This window comes from Varanus komodoensis, unplaced genomic scaffold (genome assembly GCF_004798865.1).
Source record: "Varanus komodoensis strain SLA01 unplaced genomic scaffold, ASM479886v1 scaffold45, whole genome shotgun sequence".
Classification (NCBI taxonomy): domain Eukaryota; kingdom Metazoa; phylum Chordata; class Lepidosauria; order Squamata; family Varanidae; genus Varanus; species Varanus komodoensis.
In genome coordinates, this window is record NW_025336011.1 from 2,380,691 (window position 1) to 2,405,892 (window position 25,202).

Consider the following 25,202-nt stretch of genomic DNA (forward strand, 5'->3'; position numbering starts at 1 on the left):
CCATGAGCTGGAACAGGAAGGTCATGTCCTTCTCCTGAACCTTGCACATATTTCCAGTCCAAGAGACAGGGCTATTCTCAGGACTTGTTCTGAGTATGGCCCACGTTTGCTGATTTAGAGGGGAGGTCTTGGGTTCCCACAGTTGCATCTGGAGAAGAGACAGATGGGACCATGGATGAGCATCAGCCTGTGAGCGTTTGCTTCCACAGTAGATACACTTTCATAAAGGCATCTTAAGTGCCAATGGTCAATTTAGAGTAAACAGATAAGGAATGAATAAATATGAAACAACTAGATTTCAAGATAAGAAACAGCTATTAGAAGAGGTCAGGAGAAAAGGCCAAAATTGTTAAAGATATAAAGAAAATAATTTCTCAAGGCATCACAATGTTTGACAAAGAGGAACTGAGGGAATGGGTGGGGATCTCTCCTATATACCGAGGATGGAGGAGAAGTTCCGGCCAAAACTTTCTCAGCTATAGAATCTTCCCTACAAGATGCTCCACACAGGCCCAGAGCCCATATGTGTGATGTGCAGAGACCACAAAGAAGAACTACAATTCTTCAGGTAGTGTCTAAGTACCACCTGTTCAAATGCTGAAGGTATTGCTAGGTTCTCAGGAGTGGGCTACCTTTCCAATATTGTAGTATCAGTCTTTGGCTGACAAAAAGGGATGTAAAATCCATTTATGCCGACCTCATGCTAACTTATAAGCATCAGGTAAATTTAAAAAGATCTTGTGCATCAGTAAATATTAGAGGGCTCTCCAGTACTCGGTTTATCCATATTGTGACCTCCCCCACAAAAGAAGCAACTCTTGGACTTTGCAAAAAGGTGTGAACAAGATAAACACTTGTGGTATTATGACTCCATCAAGTAGCAGACAAACCCTTATTTTAAAAATTAGTGGCATCCAATAAACACAAAAACAAAAGTATTTGCTGACTAAGACATAACTTAAGATCCATCAATATCTGTGGCACATATGTGAAAACAGCAATTCATCATCTAACTATACAGCACAGTTCAGTTCCCTATTCCTTTCCTACTTAATACCCTGTGTATCATATTTATTCATAAATAAGTGTTCATAAACATGGATCAAGGGTCAATATAAATGATCAACTTCCATAAGTGCTTCCACAGCAAAGGAGGCTCTGAAGCTGCAAAAGCAGCAAGGCCAACCCTGGATTCTAACAGATGTTATAACAGCAAGTATTGCCATTCAGTTCTTGTGGGGAAATCATATTGGCACACAAAATCAATAATGACAAAAACTCATCACCAACACCCACAAATTGATCCAAGAGAAAAATCAACTTATCCATCCATCCGTACCCATTACATAAAATCTTCTTAGAAAATTTAAGTCTGGCTTTCCCCCATAGAATCAGCTAAGTGTGAGAAAACAGATCATTGTGTAATTGATGTGATACTATATGCCATGCTTGCTCTACTAGCTGTACCAGAGCAGACAAGGGAGAGTGCAGAAGACAAAACTGGAGGGAGAATACATGGAAGCAGCCATGCCTGTAGCCCGCAGTTCCTTTACTTACTCACAGTAGGATGTGGCAACCATTATTTGGAAGGTGTAGCCTCATAGATTCTCTGTGGGCCCCAGTGATTTTAGCTAGACATGAAGTAATAAACCTAAAAGGGTTATGGAGGAGACAGGTGCTGAAACAGCATGCATTCCTTGAAGAGATGCTTGAAGAATTTGATCTTTCCAATGCAAATTGACCTGTTGGCCACTCTTGAAATAACATGTGGATTGAAGCTAACTTACTGCTAACTTTGGCACCTCCCAAATATTTTGACACAGTCTTCAGTTTAAAAGAAGCATCAAAATAAATTTTGCAATCTGTATGTATTCTGAGAGAAAATAAGTTTTTAAATAGCTTATTTAAATGCAAGACAGATTGAGAAAGAGAATTTAAATCACAAATTACTGCAAAACTGAGATGGTGGAACATATGCAAAAATGATACAGATAGGACCCAAACTGATTTGCTCTTGCCTAGTTCCTTTGGAGCACACGTCCACAACATTTTTTGTTCCCAGGGCCTTGTCTGATACTGGCTGGAAGCCACACACCTCACACAGGTGCATCCATCCATACAAACATTCACATACACACTCACACATATAAAAATTCTCACACACCCAAGACAATAATATATAGTCAATGGAGGAGGAGGCCAACTCTCTTCCTTTGCTACTCAGATTGCCTCTTTGTCCATGAAGAAGAGAAGCAAGTCCTTTTTCTCCCTGTGCACAGACAAGAATGGGTCTCAGTGACTTTCTTCTTCCAGTGACCTACTCCAGTTCTTACTATGAAATCTTCATAATTTGCCTTGGGAAGTAAATTCTGGCAAACTTTGCTCTGGAGTCATTCGATGAAGTAGCATACCGATTACTTAAAGAATGAAAGAAATAAAATGCAAAGCTCCCTGGTACAGATAGTAAAAACTAAGTCCTGTTGGGCTAAAAATATGGCAATCATGGGCAACTGTGCCACCCCTCCAGCATCCGAATTCACAGCCTCCTTCCTTAGAGGCAACACAATGCTCAAGGGTCCACCATATAGTGTCCTGTTCCTGTAGCTCCTTTATCTGCAGGAACTCTTCCAGTGCTCCACTTGTCCGTGCAGGTACAGGTAGGAGGATGGGGCACAGAACACTGCTGTAGTAGTTTTTGTCTAAAGATGTAAAATCTGATGAGCTTTCTCACTCCATAAAGCAGGGAAGAAATGAGTAAAACTGGTCCAGGCACTAGCAGTTCCAAGAGATCAAAAACATGAGTCCATATAAGCCCACTACAAAGTGAAATCAACTACAACAAAACAAATAGGAAAGTAACTTTGATAAATCATTATTTTGTCAAGTAGAAGAAACCCAGTAAAATGAAATAGGCAAGTGATAAAAGCTATTTCAGAAGCAAAACGTTACATTTTCTTTCATTCCTTAAGTGTTTGAGAAGACTGGAATTGGTTTTATATTGTTATTTTTATCCTGGGTCCAGGAAAACATTGCTGGAAGCTTGTCCCCATTATGATAGCCTCCCACCCCCAAGAAATCTGCTTGTGTCTTCCTTGCCCTAGGCTCCAGTTTGGTCAGCCCTCCCTGCACCAACCTGTAAAAATGAGGTTATTCAAAACCCAGCTTGCCTCCTGTAAAGCCAGTGGATGAAGGAAAGAAAGATAATTCTCCAAGTGCACAGTTTTATGGTATAATCTTTTCCTGCTATTAAAGAGCTTAATGCATGGGGCTGACCCTGATTCAACCAAATTTACGGAGCCCATTAAGAGTATTCCTCAGAGGTGGTGGTGGGGGAATGGCTCAAACTCTTTTCAGATGCAAGGAGGAAACAATCCCCATTCAACTTGCAATTTTCCACTACACAGTGGAGTCATTAATAAGAGAGAGAGAGAGAGAGAGAGAGAGAGAGAGAGAGAGAGAGAGAGAAGAAAAAAGAAAAGTAGTCCTCAAGAAGGAGAGGAGCAAGAAAGCCATTCTGCTTGCAAAGCTTTGTTCATAGGAAATCCTTTGGAATGCTGAGAGGGACGTGTTGGAAGTAGGGTGGCTAAAAGGACAAAAGAGAATATAGGGTTGAGGCTGATGTTAATCAAACTTGTACCATTCGTTCCATGAATCTGCTCTAAGTAGGACTAAGAATGGATACAACCCTTAGTTGTATAAAATGTGAATATCTTAAACATGGAGACACATATTTAAAAATGATTCCTATCATTTAAACAGAAATATAGCACATCTAGTCATAGTGAAGAAGATTGTGATCTGTGTGCCTGCCTATTGTCTGCTTTCCAAATGTTCACTGTTGATGGGCAACTGCAAGGTCCCTGGATTCTCCCCCTCCTTATGATTGCTTATCTTTCAATTAGATTTGAACTCGTCTTTAAATTGGACTTTAAACCTTCAAACAGAGGGCTGACCTCCAGAAAGTGGGGCACATGGCCACCCTAGTTGGAACAGAAAATACACAGAATGGGTGAGGAACAAGAACCAGTATGGTTTAGAGGTTAAAGTATCAAAAGCAACACAGGAGATTTAGTTTCTAGTTCCTAATGGGCCATGAAGCATAGTGGACAGTTTTGGTCCAGTCAGTGACTCTCAATCTACCTCCCCTGTGCAGTTGTTGTGAGGATAAAATGCAGAGGAGGAGTACCACATATGCCACCTTGTAAGAGGAAAACAGGCAGGATATAAATGTAATAATGGGTTTTTAAAAATAAACATATGATGAGCCCTGCTGGATCAGACCAAAGGTCCATCTAAGGCTAGCATCCCATTTCCCAGATTCACCAATCAGATTTCACTGGGAATCCTAGAAGTTGACTCCTAGAAGTAGACAGTACAAGTATTGTCCCTTCTTGCTATTGTTCCCAATAGCTTCTATTCACAGGTATGCTGCCTTTAAATCTACAGGTTCCACACAGCCATGCTAAGTAGTATCCACTGAATGACCTATCCTTCATGTTTTTGTCTAATGGCTCATTAAACCTCTAGAGTCTAAACTATTGGCCATCACATCACCAAATCCGGTGTTAAAGAATTCCTTACATTATGCATTCACTAAAGAAGTACTTTAGGTTGTTTGCTGCCAGTTAGGATTTGCCCAAATTTCAGGATTTGCAATTATGTCCCCACAACACACAAGGTAAGAGTTGCTATTGGGTAGGAGGGCCAAACCAGTTTGACTTGCTTGGCAGAGCAAGGGGTTCCTACTGGCTATGCCGCTTTTCTCATTATAGATTTTTTTTAAAGCTGCTGTTTGAAAGAGGGTGAGATTCCTCTCCTTTCTTTATACTCTTCTTCCATGTTTAAAATTAAAGAGAGAGTGGCTGGAGGGACGTAACAGGCTGCTGCCATGTTTTGACACTCCCAGCATGCCCAATAGAATGGGAAGTTGGAGGAGAGACAATAAGTGGAACAGATACTTCAGTTATCTATCTAGGTCCTTGAGAAGAAGACACAGAAGACTTTGTATAAAATACATGACTTTATGAGAACTTGATTTGCACAACTCACCAATCAGGTGCAAGATGAATTCTATCTTAAAAATAAAAGTATGCACAGTTGTGGGTATATATGGTTGCTCTGGGGGTCATCGACTGTGCCAGGAAAGATAAATGAGACCTAGATCTAGACTATTTTATCATAGGACACTGTGGGTCAGTTTGTTTAATCAGCACAGCTCACCATAGCTTATTTAGTCCATGGTTGGTTGCTGTGCAGGCAGGCTGCCATTTTGAATATTCAACCCATAGAGGATGGTGGCCATGGTTAGTCATATCTTTTAACCCCGGTTTCATGGTTTGTATGATGGTTGAACAACTCTCAGATAACCCTACAATAAGTGGGTTGTGGTGATAATGCAAACCTTTTCTATACAGGAAAAGTGGCTTTTTCACAGGGTGGTAAAGCCAGGTTCACTTTCATATGCATGCAACTACTGTAACACATTACAACTGGAACCTATAACTGTCATGGGACAAGAAAATTCTGTGTCTAAACCTACAAAGGAGTTCTCATCTGTCACCAAAAAGAGAGATTAAATAACAACTTATTACATTCCATGGGTGGGGGCGGGAGGGGGGGTGGTAGAGCAAAGCAGAAACGAGTTTTTTTTAGGCCTTCTGCCTTAAAAGTGTCCATATTCTTTGTCTACTTCTGTTAAACAATACAACCACCTTCTCTGCCCAGACAAAGGGGCAACTCATCATGGTATGTGTGATAACATCTTGCAATGAGCTGATTAGCCCCCAAATGGGAGGAAGTTGCAATAGAGGCTGCTGCCATAAAACCAGGTGCCATCGTATTGAAAATGCCAGCAGATGGAGCCATAAACACTTCCTCCCCACCCACCCCCAACAACCCAGTCGGCTTTGGATTCATCTCTATCTTTATCTTTCTGACAGGTCGTAAATACTTCTCTCCCTCAATCTCTCACATCTGGGCCAGCTTATTTCCTGTTAAGGTTAATTTTTAAACCAAGTCAACAGAGGCAAAAAGAGTGGAGGTGACAGTGGTGGAATTAAACTGTGATCTTTGAGCAATAGGCCTTTAAAAACAAAACAAAACCAACCAAGCAATGCAGTTCCTGTAAGCAAGAGGCTAATTGGAAGGAATATTTCCTGGATCAACAACATGGAGGAGACAAAGAGCTATTTAAACAACGTCTCAAATGTGGAAATAACCACGGATTCTCCATTGATACCGTGGGACTGGGTTAACCTGTAGCAGCAACACAGCAACTTTCAAGTGTGTGTGTGTGGGGGGGTGGGGGGGAGGGTGGATAGATTCATATTGGGTTACTGACTTTTCTATGTGTATTTCTGTTTTTCAGTGTGTGAGCTTCTGCATGTAGTTCCTCCATCCCTCCCTTTTCAGCCTTCACTGCCTTGGTATTAGTCTTCTGGCTATCCTGATAAGAATCCATAATGCACAGTTACTGGTAGATAGATGGATATGTCTACACATTTTCATTTTCATGGGTCTTATGCAGGGGAATTAACAACCTGCTGGATTCTGCCTAAATATACTTATTAAGGAGAAGGCACCATTGAACATGGTAGAGCTTTGCTCAGAAGAACATGCAGGATTGGACTGTAAACGTTTTATTTTAAAACAGACATTTTTGTCATTTTAGACAAGGCACTCTGGAAGGAAGACAAAGAAAAGCATAAGTGACTTTTATATTCTATTCTAATCCCCCTGTCCCTTCTTATTATAAACAGAAAGAATGTAGGAACTGCCATCTTACATCAGATTAAACATCCATCTGTTCCAGTACTCCGTTTTAAACAGTGGCTAACCATTGACCAGTGGCAATGTCCTTGGGAAGTTACAAGTAGGATAAGATGTGGGTAGTCATGCTTGTTGTCTGTCCCCAGCAAATGGTAACCTGAGGCATATTGCCTCTGCATACATCAGATCCTTTTAAACACAGAAGCACCACTATAATGTGAAAATAAAGCCGAAAAGTTGATTGGGAGAGGCCTAATCACCTTTATTTTGTTTGTCCTAAAGGAACCCTTGTTTGCTATGTTGTTGTTAGTCGCAAAGTCGTGTCCGACCCATTGCGACCCCATGGACACCACTCCTCCAGTTCTTCCTGTCCTCCACCAGCCCCCGGAGTCCACTTACGCTCACACCAACTGCTTCAGTGACTCCATCCAGCCACCTCATTCTCTGCCGTCCCCTTCTCCATTTGCCTTCAATTGTTCCCAGCATTAGGGTCTTCTCCAGTGAGTCCTTCCTTCTCATTAGGTGGCCAAAGTATTTGAGTTTCATCTTCAGTATCTGGCCTTCTAAAGTGCAGTCAGGGTTGATCTCCTCTAGGACTGACTGGTTTGATTGCCTTGCAGTCCAAGGGACTCGCAGGAGTCTTCTCCTTGTTTGTTATACTTATCAATAAATATGTACATAATCATAGAATCACAGATGACTTGTTGAAGGTTTTGAATTTGCTGTAAACAAACCCACTGCTGTATACAATTGCTTAAGATGGTCTTTATACAAGAGCCAGAATCATTAGATTCAGAACAATGAAGAGGGATAGCTTTAGGAGGTAACATTGGTTTTACCAAATCAATTTCTCCAAAACTCCTGCATTGTTGAACATTTCCACCAAAGATGGAAGTATTGTCCAATCTGATCACATCCCTTCTAACAGTACTGATTACAGTTTGGATACATTACATTAAGCTTTGCTGGGGTAATGTACCATCTATTGAGAAGTTTATTTGGACTTCTGTTATAACAGTATCAATTGATATGATGCAAAACAAGTCCAGATACACCTCCAATCATATTCTTCCAAAGACACAACCAGGTTATATTCCTCTGCCCACACCCATAGTTTGTTTCTTTCAATTCATATTCAGAAATGTATAAACCTCTACTGAATTCCCTTCCTTGCCTTTAAAAAAACAACTAGTAAATGTTGTATATCAAAACACATAGATTACTTTAATTCTAGCTAGTACTAGTCGCATGGGCAAAAATGAGAAGAATAAGGCATGCTTGTTCTTAGCAAGTGAAATCAGTGTCAGGATACTGAGCAGGCTCTCAAAGCAGGAATACTTCAATCTGCTTCTGGAAAGATGAGGATGCAAGAGAAACCACTAGAGGAAGGACTTGGAACATGACTCACGATGCTCATCGGAATGGTTCAGGTGATCAATGATAACTTCTCAGCATCTCCTAAATATCAGCATATCTCAAATTACAGCTGCAGACAGGCACTGCATTTTAAAAACAGTCACGGTAGATTCTTTATGCACTGTATTAAGCTTTGCAAGATGCGTTTCAGATGTACACACCGTCCTCAATCTTATCTGTCCTCTCATATGGGGCAAGCTGACATATATGCATGTATGTGTACATCTCAAGACAGTATGACATTTTTGGCCCCAAGGGTGTTGCTGGCTTAAGGTTCAGGGGCAGTTACTAACACACACACCACTTCAGTGTTCTTGTTACAGATCACTTTTTTCTGAACTGGGAAAGGGACTGGATAGAACAAGGAGCAGGGAAATTGGCTAGGCAGAAATTTGGGGGGCATCTTTGGAATAAAGGCCACATGTGGGTACATGTACACCCCAGAATATGAGTGTGTGCATGCACACACACCTTTATGTTTATACATTCCCCTACAGTTCAATTCACTCAAAAATGTTTAAACATGTGTGTAAAGTGGGAACTGCACAACCTTTTTGGTCTATGCATGCATGGGATTGCACCCCAAGGCATTTTGCCTGATCATATGGCTGCCTTGCTTTGCTAGAAACCCTATTTGGAAAAAGAAAGGAAGAGGAAAGGGAAAGAGTAGAAAAAACTGCCCATTTAGTATTAGCAAAGACTGGCACTGATGTGAAAAACATGCACTTGCAGCAAAAGAGGATTACTTCATGCAGAGAACAAAATGGACACTCCAGTGCAAGGGCTCCTTTCCTAAGCAAGATCTTGACCTGTGGTTTTGCATATAGCTGGCTCGTTGGTCTAGGGGTATGATTCTCGCTTTGGGTGCGAGAGGTCCTGGGTTCAAATCCCGGACGAGCCCTTCTTTTGGATATGCACATGGTAGGCATGTCATGAGCGGAGCCAGCTAGACCCAGGGGTCAGACTAGATGGCCCTAGAGACCCCTTCTGACTCGCTGTGTTTCTGTGTTTGTATATATGGGGCCGTGTGGACATTTTAAGCAAAAGGGCACAGGGTTGAGGAGATGGTGGAAATCTGTAGCAATTGAGCCAAAGAATGTCAACATTCTGACTTGACTGGCAAGGGAAGTCAATCACTAGTGGGTATCCCCCCTCCCCTCAACCGACCTCATTCTCTTGGGATTAACATCCAGAATTTCTTCAGGGAGAAGACTCTTTCCAAAAGTGCCACTGTGATTTAGGAGCTTGAGCATGATGACTGTCATACACAACACACATGTGACTGCCTCCACTCCCCTGCACTCCATCACTTACATTTTACATATGGTAGAACATATGAACTTGAATTTAGCTCGGTTATGAATATTTTAAAACACTGTTTAGAGGGCCTCAGACTCATTTTTTAAAAACATTTAAGTCCTAAGCATTGTTGATTAATTGTAAGACAAATGACGTTAACAGCAAACTTTATACTTTTAAGTTCCTTAAATAAAGCAGCAGGATTATTTGAAAATGTTGAGACAGAGGGGCAAAGCAACAAGCCCCAAATTAAGAAATGGTACATCTGAAAGTTTTAAAACAAATTCAATAAAGGAAAGTGCTTGAATATTCTTCCTGGCCCCACAAACTTACTGAAAATCAATCCAGAGGAGTTGCCATATTAGTCTGCTCCAGCAAACACAATGAACAGTCTTGTGGCACCTTGAAGCCTAATACATTTCTTATGACAGTGGAGTTCATGGACTATAGCCCACTTCATCAGATGCACTTACGACTGATGAAGTGGACTCTAGGCCACAAAAACTTATGCCACAATAAATTTATCTGCCTTTTAAGATGCCACATGACTCTTTGTTTTTCCAGTGGCAAAAGATGGTCTTATATGTCTCCAAGCTAACATGAATTTGCTGTGTTATGAAAATTGGGGTCCCAGTTTTCAAAAGGCAGCCACCTTCTACAGAGACAATTCCCTAATACTAGGTGTTCAGTCACTAGTCTTTATAGCTTTTCATTACAGCACTCCACCAAGCGTGCGTGTACTCAGACCCCCTCTCTTCATGCAGGAGAGGCTTCAGCGGAAGAAATAAAAAACCTGTGAAGATTTCCCATTTTCACTTTTGTTTCTCATAAAGACAGTCAGGCTCTGACATAAACAACAATTTACACCCAGCATTTATTTTGGAAATTACAGTGGCGTGTGGCTAACGCACACAGATAAATAATGTTTTATGGGATTCTGCGGAGTCCTTTCAGGGGAGCGGATGTTTAGTAGAAATAAGATGATTTACAAAAAGGAGCACACCGGATTTAGCAGTTAATCCTGGGAAAAATACAGACACACAAGGAGCTTTCACAATTAAAACGAATTAAGAGAGAAAAAGAGAGAAGAAAGGAATGGCATCCGCTTTTTTTGTGCACCGGATGCACCAGACACTTTTTGCTCTCCATGACATGCATGAGGATCATATCCAAAAAGCTTATCATCATACTTCTGCAAGGCATTAGTGAAAGTCCATGGATCCAATTTCATTGACACACCGAAGAAATGTGATACTTACATGGTGGGTATCTACCACATAGAGGGTAAAACAGCAGCCGCCCTGTAATACAGAGCTGCCAGAGAATAAAAACATTCTCCAAATATCTGAGTCATCTGCATTAACATTATTAAAGAAATTTGAGCACATACTCCCAAATTCTTTAAATACAAGCTTTTAGCTTGAACGCAGGTTGCAGGAACTTTTAAGAAGAGTTTTAATGCTAGGCCTAGAGCCAGTTCCCCATCAAACTTTGATTACTCCCTTAATCTGAGATCACAGGATTTCCTTAGACAGAAAATAAAATCTTCAATTTACCAAACATAAGCAGCAAAGGAGATCCAAAATGATACAAAATCTCAACCAATACTGGCTGGGATTACATGACATGGCAAACAATCCTGCACTGTCTACATAGCATATGGATTTTTGCCCAAATGTACTGGTCAGGTGATCATGTGGTTACCCAGGCAGTGTGGTTTCTGTGTTCCCTGCCCTGCCCTGCCCTCCCTGCATCCCAGCAGCCTCTGTTGAAATCCTGATCCTTTTTCTATTCTTCCCTATAGATCACAGCAGCCTCCTCCTGATTGGTCTGCTGTGGACCTGAGGTGGGTTACCTCCTTTCCCCTCCCAAGAGTACCTGTATGTCTGCAGCACTTCCCAGCTGCTCCAGCCCACACAGAATTTGTCTATTAAATGAAAATAGTTTTGCTGCAATATCCCCCTTCTCCCTTCATGTATTTTTCCACTGTCTCCATTTCCAAAAGCAAACTGGAAGCCAAACACATCGCTTCACTAATGGGAATAAAGAGAGCAATGATGCATTTGTTGCTAAGGTGTTGAGTACAAGAGTGATCAAAAGCCAGCAGTGGCCACTGTGTGGATGTTCTTACCAGAAGACTCGTGGTGTTTCCATACCAACAATGGTAAAATAGCAATCCTGGGTCCAGATGACCAGAGAAGCCATGAAGCATGGAAACCTCAGAACAGACCGTGATCCTCTCTGTGGTTTCAGTAAACTAATCCTGCCACACAGAGATTCAGCTCTAACTGTGGCCTTTCCTTACCAAACTCCATTTTCACTTGCAGAAGAGTACATATCCTTAAAAGGGGCAACTTCTGGACCTGTAGTTGAGTGATGGAGTGCTTCTGTTACTTTCTGTAGCCATTCTGAGAGGAGATTGGGATGGAGGAACCCATTTCCCTGAGGATATTGGACTCAGAAGAAGTGGTCTCCAGGGGATCTGTTTTGGGATCCCTGTTGGCATAATCCACATCTGGCCCACAGAAACTTGGTCTTCTGCAAGCCCAAACACTTATCTCTTGGTCTTCTGCAAGCTCAAACACTTATCTCACCAAATCTCCATGCCCTGCCCCTTGCCATGGATGCTACTTGGACCTTAGAGGGGAAACAGGAAAGATGAATTCAGTTGTTATCTCCCCTGTGATGAAGATAACAAGGGGATTTCCTGTGCACTGCTCTCCCCTCTCTCAATGGAAACTAGTATTTATCTAATTATTTTATGGACTTACCTTCCTTCTATTGTTAGTTTTATTTTTAGCTTTATTGTATCTTTGATAGTCTGTGTGTGGAGATTAGGTTGTAAACCCATTAAGCATGGCTTGTCTTTTGATAACAATAATTCACTAACAGATGTGGGAAAAAAGAAGATCTCCAAGTCAGTAGACATTTATCCTAGGTAACAGGCTTGATCTGAAGTTGTAGCACCTGAGCTAAGATTCTTCAGCAAAATCAGTGGAATAAAACAACAAAAAGCAAGAGAACTGTTTATTGGAAGTGGAAATATATATTCCCATTATGTTTCCCAATCCACAGTAGTGGACTTCCAGTTAAAAGCCTACTGGCAGTTTGAATTTTGCCAAGTTCTAGTTATACCTCAGTTATTCAGTATAATCAGTCCTTTGCTTTAATTAATTTCTTGAGTACCCCCCACGTGCAGGTTTTTCCCACACCTACACTATATCATATGTTTTGTTGTTTTAACACTTCTCACACATGTTTCTTGCATGATGTACTGCATCAAAATAATATGAGAATTAAGATGGATTGAAGTGGTATAAGGTAGCAGGTATTCTAAGCAGATGTAACTCTTATTTCTGCAAGTAGCACTTAGTGTAGTCATGAGCTACATAAACAGTTGGGAAGGGGGCAGATGTTTATGTCAGAAGGGAACAAAATGCAGTGTGTGGATGTTTGTGCTGCACAGAACAATTGTTTTCAGAATGAACGCTCTTAAGGCATCATCATATGTGTTCAGAGGGGAGCCATGCACCCTTAATGTAGTTGTCACTGTCGGTGCTTCCTGCATTTCATTACCAACTGATTTTGTACACGTCAAATAGCTTCTACATGCATTTTCTCTTGGGTGCATGTTGGTAGCATATGCCAAATATGGATCCAATCAGGAGCCTACTTGCCTAATGTTTGGCTAGCAGAAGTCTCTTTCAAGTTCAGAAGAAGTTAATATTTGTGGAGTGAGATGCGCTGACAATAAAACTGAACAAACTTCTGAATTTTCCCCCAAAACAATTAAAAATGTAAGCAACCAATAATTACAATGTACATTCCAGAGTGAAATATTGAAGCACTTCTTAAAAAATAGTCTGTTTGCAATTGGCCTCAAAAATTCTGCAGGGGAAATGGGTAAGGGGAGGATTCTACCAAATTCCTCCTGAGAAGAACTTCAGCAGTTTCTCAGAGATGAGAATCACCATCTGAAGTAGCAGTATCAGAATTTCTTCTTTGTGTGTGTGTGTGCTGGTTGCGCTGTCGTTCTAACTGCCATAAATTAACATTCAGACACAATTCTTTATCTAGGGGTTGGGACAAGAAAATGAAAATCTCAGAAATTCTCCCAGAGTCTAACCAGGCCTTTGTTGAATAGCTGATGGTTTGTAGTTCAACTGAATACTTGGTCTATACAGTAAGCACTGTAGGAAATCACCTACCTGTCTTGTTTTCCTTCCCTTTTTTGCCTGTCCCAAGGGGTAGGCAGAAGGTGGGCAATTCATGGCCCTCCAGATGTTTTTGTCCTAAAATTCCTATCATTCCTCATCGCTGACTATGCTGGTGAGGGCTAATGGGAGCTGTAAGACAAAGCACCTGGAATGCCACAAGTTGTTCAACCCTGGAAAACAACAGCCATGTCTAACAAAGTGCCTAGTATTCTGGCCTTCACTTACCTACCTGGAATCATTCTACAAGAGCTGGCAGACATGCTTCTGGATGCTGGTTTGTGTGGCTCTCTTTGGGCATTAGTTTTAGTCCATGCCCATGGACCAATGCTAGCTCCAGGAATAAAGCCCAGCGTAATCAATCTCTGCTACCAAGTGTGGAAATGTTCTCATTTGTTCTCAACATCATCAATCAACAAAAGGAAGGAGGTGCATTGATGCTGATGATATACTGACTAGGTTGGAGAAGAGGGAGGGAGAAGAAGGGGTAGGTCTTTATCCTCTCCTTGGTTCAACAGGGCATACTTAAAACTTGGGTTGAGGAAGAGCATCTGGGAGGAATTTGCACCTCCCTAGAAATAGTTGGTGTCTCTGTAGGGAGGCCTGTCTCACACTTTGAAGCCTGCAAATTGTCCTGAAAACAGTCTGATCTATTCATTACAGCCAGCGGACAAAAAATTCCACTGTCAATTCACATGCGCAGGCCTCCCATTAAAATTTAATGGTGCTGCGCATGCGTGAGGGCAGCACTTTCTACGATAGCTTTATTACCGCTAAGTGGCAATTAATAACAGCCTTTATATATATAATAGCCTGTTAATATTTCCAGCCCTTGCTACTGCACAGTTGTTATGACGGCAATTGTGAATTAAGACCAAAAGGGGGAAGCCCTCCTTCTTTTTCCCTGCTTCCCCCAGAAGAAGTTTCCTTTCTGTTACCAAAAGTTTGCCTAGCCTTATTTTTATAGCTGGGTGAGAAAGGATTTACAGGGAGTTGAAATCACTGGAGCTAATTAGTTGAATGGCCCTATTATTTATCCAGGGACACGTACTACAATAATTGCTATTGCAGGTTTCAAGCATCTCCAGGATATTAATTCCAGAGCTCTCATGTCATCTCAGTACAGTAAAACTTCCAAATGGCACCCTGAAGGTGCATAATCTCATTTTAAAACTCCTTTTTCTTATTTTTTTTCTGGGGGAACTGGCAGAATCTCCTTCCATAAAAGCTGAAAAGAAGGGGAAGAACTCATAATATTTTCCTCATAAGAAAACACTAATATTTTTCTTATTATATGTTTTTCCCCACCAGTCCTCTGACCTTTTCTTCCCTGTTCTCTTGCTTTCACTGATGGGATTGCTACAGCATGCCATTTATTTGGAAACTGGATCCTATACACTTCTCACCCAGCGATTAAATGAGATTTTACATAGTTTCTCCCCTAGGTTTTGGCTGTCGCACAGATAATACCAATTGCCTAGTCCCTCAAATGTGGGGGATTCTCAGCTAGATACAGGTTGCACATAAGGGATGCTCTTTTGAATTGCCCAGAGAAATCCATGTTGAATCCTGGATTCTCATGGGCATGGAGCAAATTCTTTCTAGAATTTTCAGATATGCATTAGAATCCAGTGGGACATTTATTTTGCATACAGGACCATGCTGGATAATAGGATTTGTAGTAATCATGAAATAGTACTACTAACAACAAATAATAGGCAGCTAAAACAAAAGCTGTTTCCAGGGAATAGATGGCTGGTATGTGTCACTGCAGAAAACGTAAAAAATATGCTTAACCTGAAAATATTTGAGAGGTTTTCAAAATTATTTTTATAGGCATTCACTCAAATTGGCTTGCAAAATCCTAAATTGTGCTTTCTGTAGTCAAGATTTTCCAGCAATTTAATTATGGATGCTGTTGGACTTATATTGATAAGGAAAAAATGTGGTATAAAACAATTGACTTTGAACATCCATTCTAAAAATGTTAGTAATGTATTAACATTCAAATCTACCAGTGATTTGGGGTTTTAAAAGCATCTCTAAGAGTTACATGGTAAAACAAAATGTGAACATGTTTACAATTAAAATTGGACTGTCCATGGTAAATTTTGTTTTTTAGCTATTGTACCATACCATACCATACCATACCATACCATACCATACCATACCTGCTCCCATATTTTCAGTGTGTGTCATATGACTCTATTATTTTCCAAAGACAGTCAGGAACTTCTGAATTCTAAGAATATAATTACATCACCATTAGCTGTAATACTGGATTTAAAACAAATTAGAATTCAACCGACTAAGAAGTTGGTGATGAGCATATGCCAGTTTGGGATGGGCGTGCCTGTCAATCTCTGGTTCATATCCCTTTTGCAAATATTCCCCCATAAATCTGTTCCACTCTGTTTTTGAAATGCATGTGCGAACATTTGCAATGACATATGCATTGAAAATGCACATTTTCAAAATATGCATGTCTCCGCATATTTCAAACTTAGCAAATAACTGCATCAGAACATTTGGAAAGTTTACAACCTGGTGGATCAGTGGCACATTATTCTGGGAGGCACAGTTAGGAATTAGAACATATAATATCAGAACAAAGAAAGACCGCATTTCACTAATGTCCCTAATACTCATTTATGCCAAAATTAGATATACAGATGTACAAATTAGATCTATACCAGGACTGCTGAAAGGATTCATATACTATGTTAGCCTCCTTATGTGTTATTCATGTAAAGGGACTCTCAAGGGATTTCCCAACAAGGTGCCATATGCATGGGTCTCTCCCTAGCATTTATTTATTTAAAGTTTTTGTATCCTGTCCCTTGCAGTGTCTCAGGGCAGTGCTTAGACCTGCCTATAGACAAGACCCATGTGTTACTCTAGTCTGCTCTGAAGATGCTTCTGTGGGAGCAGTGTGACCAGATAGCCTCCAAAGCAGGTGACTAGACCATTGAAAGGAAGCTTTCACTCCCACTAATCATATGATGGGTCCTTCTGTAAGTAATGTTGTCTATTCTAGACTGCACTTGTTTTCTAGATTTTTTTCCTACTTCCTCAAATCAGAGATCCCATTGCAGCAATGCCCAGAATCCTCCTGTGGTGGGCTCCAGTTTAGCCTCACTTCCAGTGGCACAAAACATCATGCAGATGACTATTTTTTATAAGTCAGCCATGAGAACTGGTACATTATAAGCCAGTCCCTGCACAAGAATGTTTGTATTAGACTTGTTTTGACCCCTCTCATCTGTGCATCTCCAGTCCATTAGTATGGGCTTGGGGATAAGTCTTACAATTTATAGCTGGGATTACTTGGGAGATAATCCCTATCATCCTCCAAAATCAAATTTAAAGGTTGCTTATGGATGTCAGGAACAAAGAACTCGGGGCGGCTATCTTCTTCACATCTGACTCGTGCGCTTCTGGGTTGCCAAAGAGAGAGAAGGGTTAGATGACCTTTTGGACATATCCCCATGTGGACTCCATCCTCTATGGCCAGCCCATTGCAACAATGTTCTCAGTGCATCATCCCATACTTAGTGGCCCCGAACAGTATATTCAGTGAGAAAACTGGCACAGTTTGATTCCAAGACATAAAAAGTGCCGAGAGATAAAAGCGTGCTGTGGAACACACTGACTAAGCTCTGGTTAGACCTCCTCATGCTGCAAGCTTTCTGCCTGCCCATCACTTCCAAGGTTTCACATTGCTAAAACAGATTGGCCCATTTACTGCTAGTATATGCGCCCATCCTTATAAATACAAATGTACGGCTAAATAAACTCAGCAGAAATACGGGCTTAGGTATACATAAGGGGGCTTGCATAAACGCATAGCCATTTCTCCAAGAAATTTATCACACGTTTTCCCCCCACCATGCTAGAATGGCGGCACATTCCATCTAGACCTTGCACTTTATTGCCCTCAGCGGTAATATTAATAACGGTAAAAATAATAGCATGATCAGATAGCATAAGCTTTAAAGAAATGCCCCATTGTTATTCTAATGTTCTTAAAATCCCACCCCCACCCCTGGTGCTGTGTGCGCACGCACACACATACACACACTTCATATTCCAGTGTTTGCTTAGCTAAGTGATTTGCAATTACTCAGCTCCTCCCAGCCAAATATTTTCATTCTTTGCTCCAGGTTGAAGGAAGGAAGGAAGGAGGGAAGGAGGACAGACAGACAAAAGGATGGACGGACGGACGGACGGACGGACAGAGCCCGTTAGCTATGTATTCAAAGAAAGTAAAGGAGCCTATAACATTTGTTTAGGACATTTATTTAGACAATATTTTTCAATAAAATAAAGTACATAAATGAAATCAGACTGACACCACCATATTTTCCACCTAGCCTACAAATTAGAGTGGCATTCGGCAGTTGTCATCCATTTTCTCCCACATCTTTCTTCATCTTTTTATCTTTTTCAGGAGGGAAAAAAGAGTAAATAGCACGCGAAAAGAGCAATAATTTAAATTTGGAGGAGTGTGTGTCTGAGAGACATTTTGTTTGCTTAGCGCAATATATCTGTTTCGTTTACAGGTGCAGGGTTGTTCTGAAAATACTTCGCTACCCCAGAATAGATGCACTTCATTTTTCTTACAGGGTGAGACCTGAAGGAGGCAGAAGCAATGGAGGCGGCGGCGGCAGCTCTTCTGCAGGTTTTCAAGTGGCCCAGGTTCAACCAAAGAGAAACTGGCTGTGGAGAGCACCTACAAGCTAACATTCAGGTTATGACATAACCAATAAACCAGTCCTTGCAGCAGTTTTACAACTGTTTTTATGTTTGTGACTAGTGGTTATTATGGGGAAAGATAAACATATTTCTGTATAAAAGCAGGCAACAGGCAATCCTGAGATCTTTGAAAGGTGCAAAAAACTTGCACATAATTTGCTACAACAGTGGAGATCAAGGATATTTGGGGAAAATAGTGAGGCTCTCAGAGATGTTTGTGCTGCTCTGCTGCTTGATGTGATCCCTGTTCCTTCACATAAAACAGGAGTCCCTTCCTCACATCTGAAGTACAGCTAATCATTATGTAAGATCCACACAACCAACTATGAATATAAACTCAAAACTAGTTCATGTGGATAAACCCTATTGCTCTTAATCTTTTAATTGGATTTTTAATTTATTTTACTCAGCCTGCCTGGGAAATGTGTCCCATGCTGCAGAGGTTTCAAACACAAAGTTTGGTCAGCTTTGGCACGTATATGCCCTTAGATTCCTGAGCATGTACAAACAAAAGAAATTGTCATAGGATTGTATTGGGGAATGGAATGAAAAAGATCCCTCCCCCCACCCCATTTTTGCTCCAGTTGGATGGAGAGATTTAATCTCACAGCTGGAACTAGAGGGTCTCTCACACTTGCCAATCCTATCAATAATGTTTTACTGCTGGGAGGATAATAATGGTAATAACAGTGTTGTTTTTTCTAAACACCCTATGAAGAGCCATAACTGTAACTTATTACAACCCCTCTTTAAGTAACTATGACTCAGGTATTGCCTTCGTTGCTTCGCTGGCACAACTGGGAGCTGTGACAAATCCAGGGCCAGTGGCTATTCCCATATTTCCTGAAAACACTGTGAGATGCTGAATAAAGTGTGTGCAAGTATCAACAACATCAAATCTTTGCATCATAGGGCTTACAGATTGTCTCTCTGAATCTCTCTCTCTCTCTCTCTCTCTGTCTCTCACACACACACACACAGAGAGAGAGAGAGAGAAAGAGAGAGAGAGAGAGAATTTGTGATTTACTAGGCCAACTAGGCTTTTATAAAAGCAACAACTGAATATGAATATTCAAAATCAAGTATTGGTGTAAGTCAGCCTTCCTTAATTGGGTGTATTCCAGATGTTTTGAACTCCCATCAGGCCCAACTAGCACAGACAATTGTCAAGAAATCTAGGATTCTTTGTTCAAAACATCTGGAGGGCACCTGCTTGAGGAAGGTTGGTGTAATCCATGCTGCTATAAGCCAAACTCAGTATGTCTTTCCTTTCAAGCCCTTCCATCTTTGGACATTCTCAGCAGCCAGTGATATATTGAGCAGGCAAGAAGCATGATGACCAAACATGATCAAGCTCAGCATAACCTTTGGTTCCTTTTTGTCCTTTGCTGCTCACCAAGGAATGTTCTCTTTCTCTCTCTGACCAGTCTTCTCAAAATCCCACCCTTCCTCTCTGTACCCTGAATTAAAATATCAGTTCATGCTCTGATCATCTCCTGACTAAACTACTGCAACCTTCTCCTCTTTGGCCTTCTGCCATCAAATCTCAGTCCTCTCTCAAAACCATTTTTCTTCCCAATTGCACCATGAAATAACCCTTTTTAGAACTCCCCCTCTTCCAGGAACAACTCATTTAAAAATTTCATGCCCTTCCCTGCTGCACCTTATCCCTCTGTCCTTATCTCCAGAAATGAAAAGATGACAATATTGGCACCAAGTCAGATCTCAATAGGGGTAGCATTCCATAACTGGGGGACACCACTGGGAAGGCCCCCTCCCTTGCTGCCATTTGCTGAAACACCCTTAAAGGAGGGAAGAGGCTGTCCTCCCTTTGGAACAGGGCCTGAGATGATAATCATAATATCAGGAGTGGGCTCCATCAGGTATTGCAATTCTGAGCTGTGTATGGGTTTCTATGTTAAGACTGCTGACCAAACTAAACATAAGGCAGCATACCACTGCTTGGGGCAAGGTTATCTAAAGGAACACCTTACTCTAGCCTTCCCCAACATTGTGTCTTCCAGACATGGTTGGACTGCAACACCCAGATTCCCAGTCAATGGCCCTGCTGGATGGGAATTCTGGGAGTTGTGGTCCAAATGCTTCTGAAGGCCACCAGGTTGAGGAAGGCTACCTTACTTCCTGCCCAGACCCTAAGATCATCATCAGAGGTCCTTCTTTGGGAGCCACCCTCAAATTAAGTAAGGGTTAGGGTTAGGTGGCAGCTAGGAGAAGAGTTTTTCAGTGGTTGCACTGCATCTCTGGAATATACCCTCCAAGTGCACCTGGCACTATCCTGGTTTTCTTTTCTACGCCAGGTGAAAACCTTTTTATTTGCCAGACATTTTAAATTAAATGATCTGATTTTAAAAGTGTTTTATGTTGCTATGCCATGTATAAATTATATCAGTTTTAATTCTATAATTACTGTGTGCTGCTGGGCTGGTCCTTCTTAGTACTGATTTTATTGTTTATCTCTTATTGTTTTATCTTGTGCTACATTTTAATTGTATGCCATCCAGAAAGCCCTTTGGGCTATAGGGCAGTATAGAAGTGAAATAAATAAATAAATAACCATTTTCAAATGCCTGGGCAAATAAGTAAGTTCTAAATTGGAACCAAAATGATAGCAGCACGGGATGCCATCACAGAGGAAGTCTTCATAACTCCTATACAGGTTCCCCCTAGCAAGGGTTCCCGGAGAAGAGCCTGCTTTGCAGGTCTAAGGCATGGGCAGTTTTGTACAGGGAGAGATGTTCCTTTTAGTTTCAGAATTGAGCCCACCTCCCCTTCATGCAAAACTCAATTCCTGCTTCCTTTTATCTTAGCTCCCTCCCTCTTGCCTTCTTTCCTCAACCTAATTTCGGACCCCAGAAAAGCCTGGGTGCTCTATTCCAAGTCGCCCAGATCGCCCATAGATCTCAGTCTGCTTTCTGCCTATTCCTGCCCTAACATCCCAGATTCAGGACCTCCTGTAGGGTGGTGCCTTGAGAGAGTTTATGTAAAGCCCTATTACTAGCTATGGCATGCAAAATAGTAGAACATGCATGATTTTTAGGGCATGGTGATCTGCAGCCTTACCACATGGGGGCACTTTCAAAATACCTTTTAACATGATGACTATCGGATGAGAAGGATCTCCTAGCAATCACTCTTCCAACTCAGAAACAGTAATGTGAATTGTTTCCAGCACACCACTTATGAGGGTGGGAGAAGAAATGAAGGAACTGTAAAATCAAAGACATTTTGCTTTCTTTGAAAAACAGCATCCTCAACAGCAAAATGGTTAGCACTAAATCATTCAAATCAATTAACTAAAATCAATTACTCTTGAGCTTAGTTTATGTGGTAGTAACTCCAGTGGAAATCAACAGAAAATGCACAGAAGATCACTACCAATGAATTCGTCAATTAGCTACACTGATTAATCAATTAATGCAACCATCCCTAATAATATAGTCAAGGGGAAACAACCAGAGGTTTTTTTTCTGTACTGATGTGCATACAAACCATAATTAGCATGTATGCTTTGCTTGGAAAAAGCCAACCATCCACCCCCCGGCTATCATTACCGGTGACTTTTATAACCTGCTTTATAAGAGGTTATTAAGGAATATGGCAAGGGATGGTAATTGCTATCTAATATGAATAAGGCACTTTATGAAATGGCCCTTTTATTTAGACTGTTAACTGGAAAGTGGTAGCTATTATAAATAAGGTGTCCGTCTCTCTCTCCCTTTCCCTCTGTTGCTCTGTGTGTGCGTGCGTGCGTTTGTGTGTGCGTAAGAGAGAGAGAGAGAGAGAGAGAGAGAGAACGCGCTTGTGTAGTAAGAGAGGCTTGTATCCTTGCATATATTTATATAATCTATATATATGAAACATAATCACTGGGAATGCTAAAATCTAGTAAGGTAGAAGACACCTCTACTAGAGCCTTTTCCCCTCAATGTATGGATAACCCCTACTGTGGATGATGAACCTGACATGACAACATTTTATTTTCAAAAAGAAAGCTACTGTTTTCCAGTCATATTCTTCCCAGGATGGGCAACAGGCTTTTGAACGATTCAGGCTCAGCCTGAGAAAATTTGGCCATGCAGGGCGCCTTTAGGCTAGATGACATTACTAACATACTTCTTCTCCCTGTCCTTATGGAAGTTTTGCAGCTGTTTCTATAGTGTTTGCAGTGGGTTGTTTCTTATTTCAATTTTTGGTATAGTTTTCCTGTTAGCAGTCTTATTGTAGAAAAGTGACCTACACAGAAAGCTTAGACTCCAGTCTTGCTACTGCGACTTCACTTCCTGACCCCCATAATCCCAGTATTAATCAGTCCCAATACATTCTCCTCTATTACTTAAGCTGTCTGCCTTACTGGAAAAGCTCAGAGTTTTCCTTAAGGCTTTGGCCAGATGCTTCAGTTCAGCCTCCTCAATGGCACAACTCCAGCTCTGTAGAGATCCACATACTCCCTCTTCCCAACCACTAGCCAAAAGAGCCTGGCCTGGGGAGGGAGCTGAGGCCCCACTAATACATGCCACTATTAGGCACCAAAGAGAACTATAGTTAGAGCAAATGTGGGTGCTAGTTTCCGAGCAAATTCTATTAACATGGAATTGTTTTCAAACACTTATATTCTCCTAATTAAAAAATGCTATAGAGTTTTTTGTTTGTTTGTTTGTTTGTTGCGGTGAGGGTTTTTGAGGTTTTTTTGCGCTGCTCCTGCCTCTCTCATCTGCCTCTTCCTCATTGGTCCACCCATAGAAGCTGGATGGCTGGAGTGGCTCTGCAGTTGCCACACTTGCCAGAGGACAATGTGGTGGTTGTATACCAGGACTGTGGAAACCATGATCCTAGGTTCAGATACCGTGACAAGCTATAGCAATACTGAGAAACCACAGAACAACCCCTTATTTCTTATCACGGATTCTAAAATGAAAACTTACTGTGGTGAAATACCATGGCTGGGGTCAGACAACACAACAGACCAACAGTGTTAAGGAAAATAACCGAACCCACTCTGGCTTGTTGTATTGTCTGAACCCAGCCACTGCCCTAAAATTCAGAAATATCCAAAGTCAGTCAAATCTGAAATCTAAAAATATTCAACTTCAGAAAAGTCAGATGTATTGTTTTTCACATTTTGCCACAATTCAAGAATTGGAGGAGTTGGCGATAGTTATCAAATGTACATTGAGAAATTAAAGGATCTATATGCATGGGGGAGGGACTGTAGCTCAAGGGAAGAACACTCACTTCACATGCAAAATCTCCCATGTTCAAGACCTGGCATTGTTAAACACTTTAGGTAGCAGGTGACAGAAAAGACCTCTGCTTAAGAGAATCCAGAGAGCCACTGACAGTCACAGCAGACAACAGTGAAGGACCATCACAGAAAGGGAGAAAAAGGATCTCTTTTTTCCTTAAGTGCTTTCCATGGAAGAACAAGTAGTCTGCACCGGGGGAAGGCAGCTTCCTATATTCCTGTGTGGGTCAGGCCTTCATTACCTTGACACAAATATTATAGTACACTGAACACATGTGTACTATGTGTTCAGTAGAGGGTCCCTGAGATAGCTTGCCCTCAACAGTCCTCTGAAGTAGACTTTTGAGTGCTGCCCTCACTTTTCTTCTACCTTCTCCAAAGGAAGCTGCTCCCTCCAAACTTGGGACAGCTGGAACCCAAGAGTGCTGCTACTGTGACTGCCATATACATGGACCTTGTTCAAAAATCTCCTCCTTCAATCTCCCATAGAACTTATCTTAGGATATATGAGAATTAAATTTATGGTCAGAAAGCATGTGAACATGGCCTGTTCACAATTCCAAGAAAAATCCAAAGCAAGAAAATCTTTTTTCATGTAAACGTTTGCAATATTTTGAATGTGCATTAAAATATGCAATTTTAGCACACATATTTAAAATGATTTTCTGCTGCAAATGCAATTTTTATGCTTTTCTCTATGGGGAAATGTGCACATTTGCACGTGGCCTTTTAAAAATGTGTATTTTTTCCTGTTCAAAATACACACTTTTCCTATTTGAATGGGAAAAAAGCATGCAGCTAAACAAGGGAAATAAGGTGAGCTGAGCACAAAGGCTCATTCAGAGATTCCTAGCAACTGTTAGATTTGCTTGTTTGCCAGTCCCCAATGCCACAGATAGATAGCAGGGCCAAGCTCCACAGCCTGAGAAAGCAGCATCATAGCATGCAGAACCTGTACTCAAGCAGTTTGTTGCAGGTTGCTTAAGAAACAGAAAGGTGGTAATCCCAGCCCCAGGCCATCCCTAACAGTGCAGCAACATAGGCACAACCACATCCCTTGCCCCACAACCTCTCTTACTTGGCGTGCCACACTCTGCATATCCGTGGGTGTAGCAGTAGTCACACAGAGCTTCTGCTGTTCCTGCACTTCTTTAATTTGAGGCAAGAGACTTTCATCTCCTTGGGAAAAGCTGCAGTACAGATTTTAAAAGACCAGAAATACTTGTCAGCCCACAAGCAACAAGTAGATGGCACTGTAGCCATTGCTGGATGAATTTTCTAATGTGCAAATGGCAAGGGATAACAGCAGGGGGAGGGGGAGGAATGGGAAATATTCTTCCAGCGGTGACAAACATGGAAAACAAATAGGTCTTCCAAATGTTAAGTCTTCTGCCTGTATCAGATTATTGAAAAGAAAAAAAAAATGAATAAATGAAGGACATCACAGAAAGGAGAAAAATTGATCTATTTTCTAAGCTCTTCAAATA

General features: G+C 41.2%; 1 protein-coding gene and 1 non-coding gene across 2 annotated transcripts in view; one reads left to right on the top strand and one right to left on the bottom strand.

Annotated features, from left to right (window-relative positions):
• Positions 1 to 25,202, bottom strand: part of SKAP1 (src kinase associated phosphoprotein 1) — a 345,184-nt gene that overhangs the window by 183,656 nt on the left and 136,326 nt on the right. The window lies entirely within an intron of this gene.
• Positions 9,014 to 9,085, top strand: TRNAP-UGG. The gene has a single exon. It is a non-coding gene; the product is annotated as a tRNA-Pro (tRNA).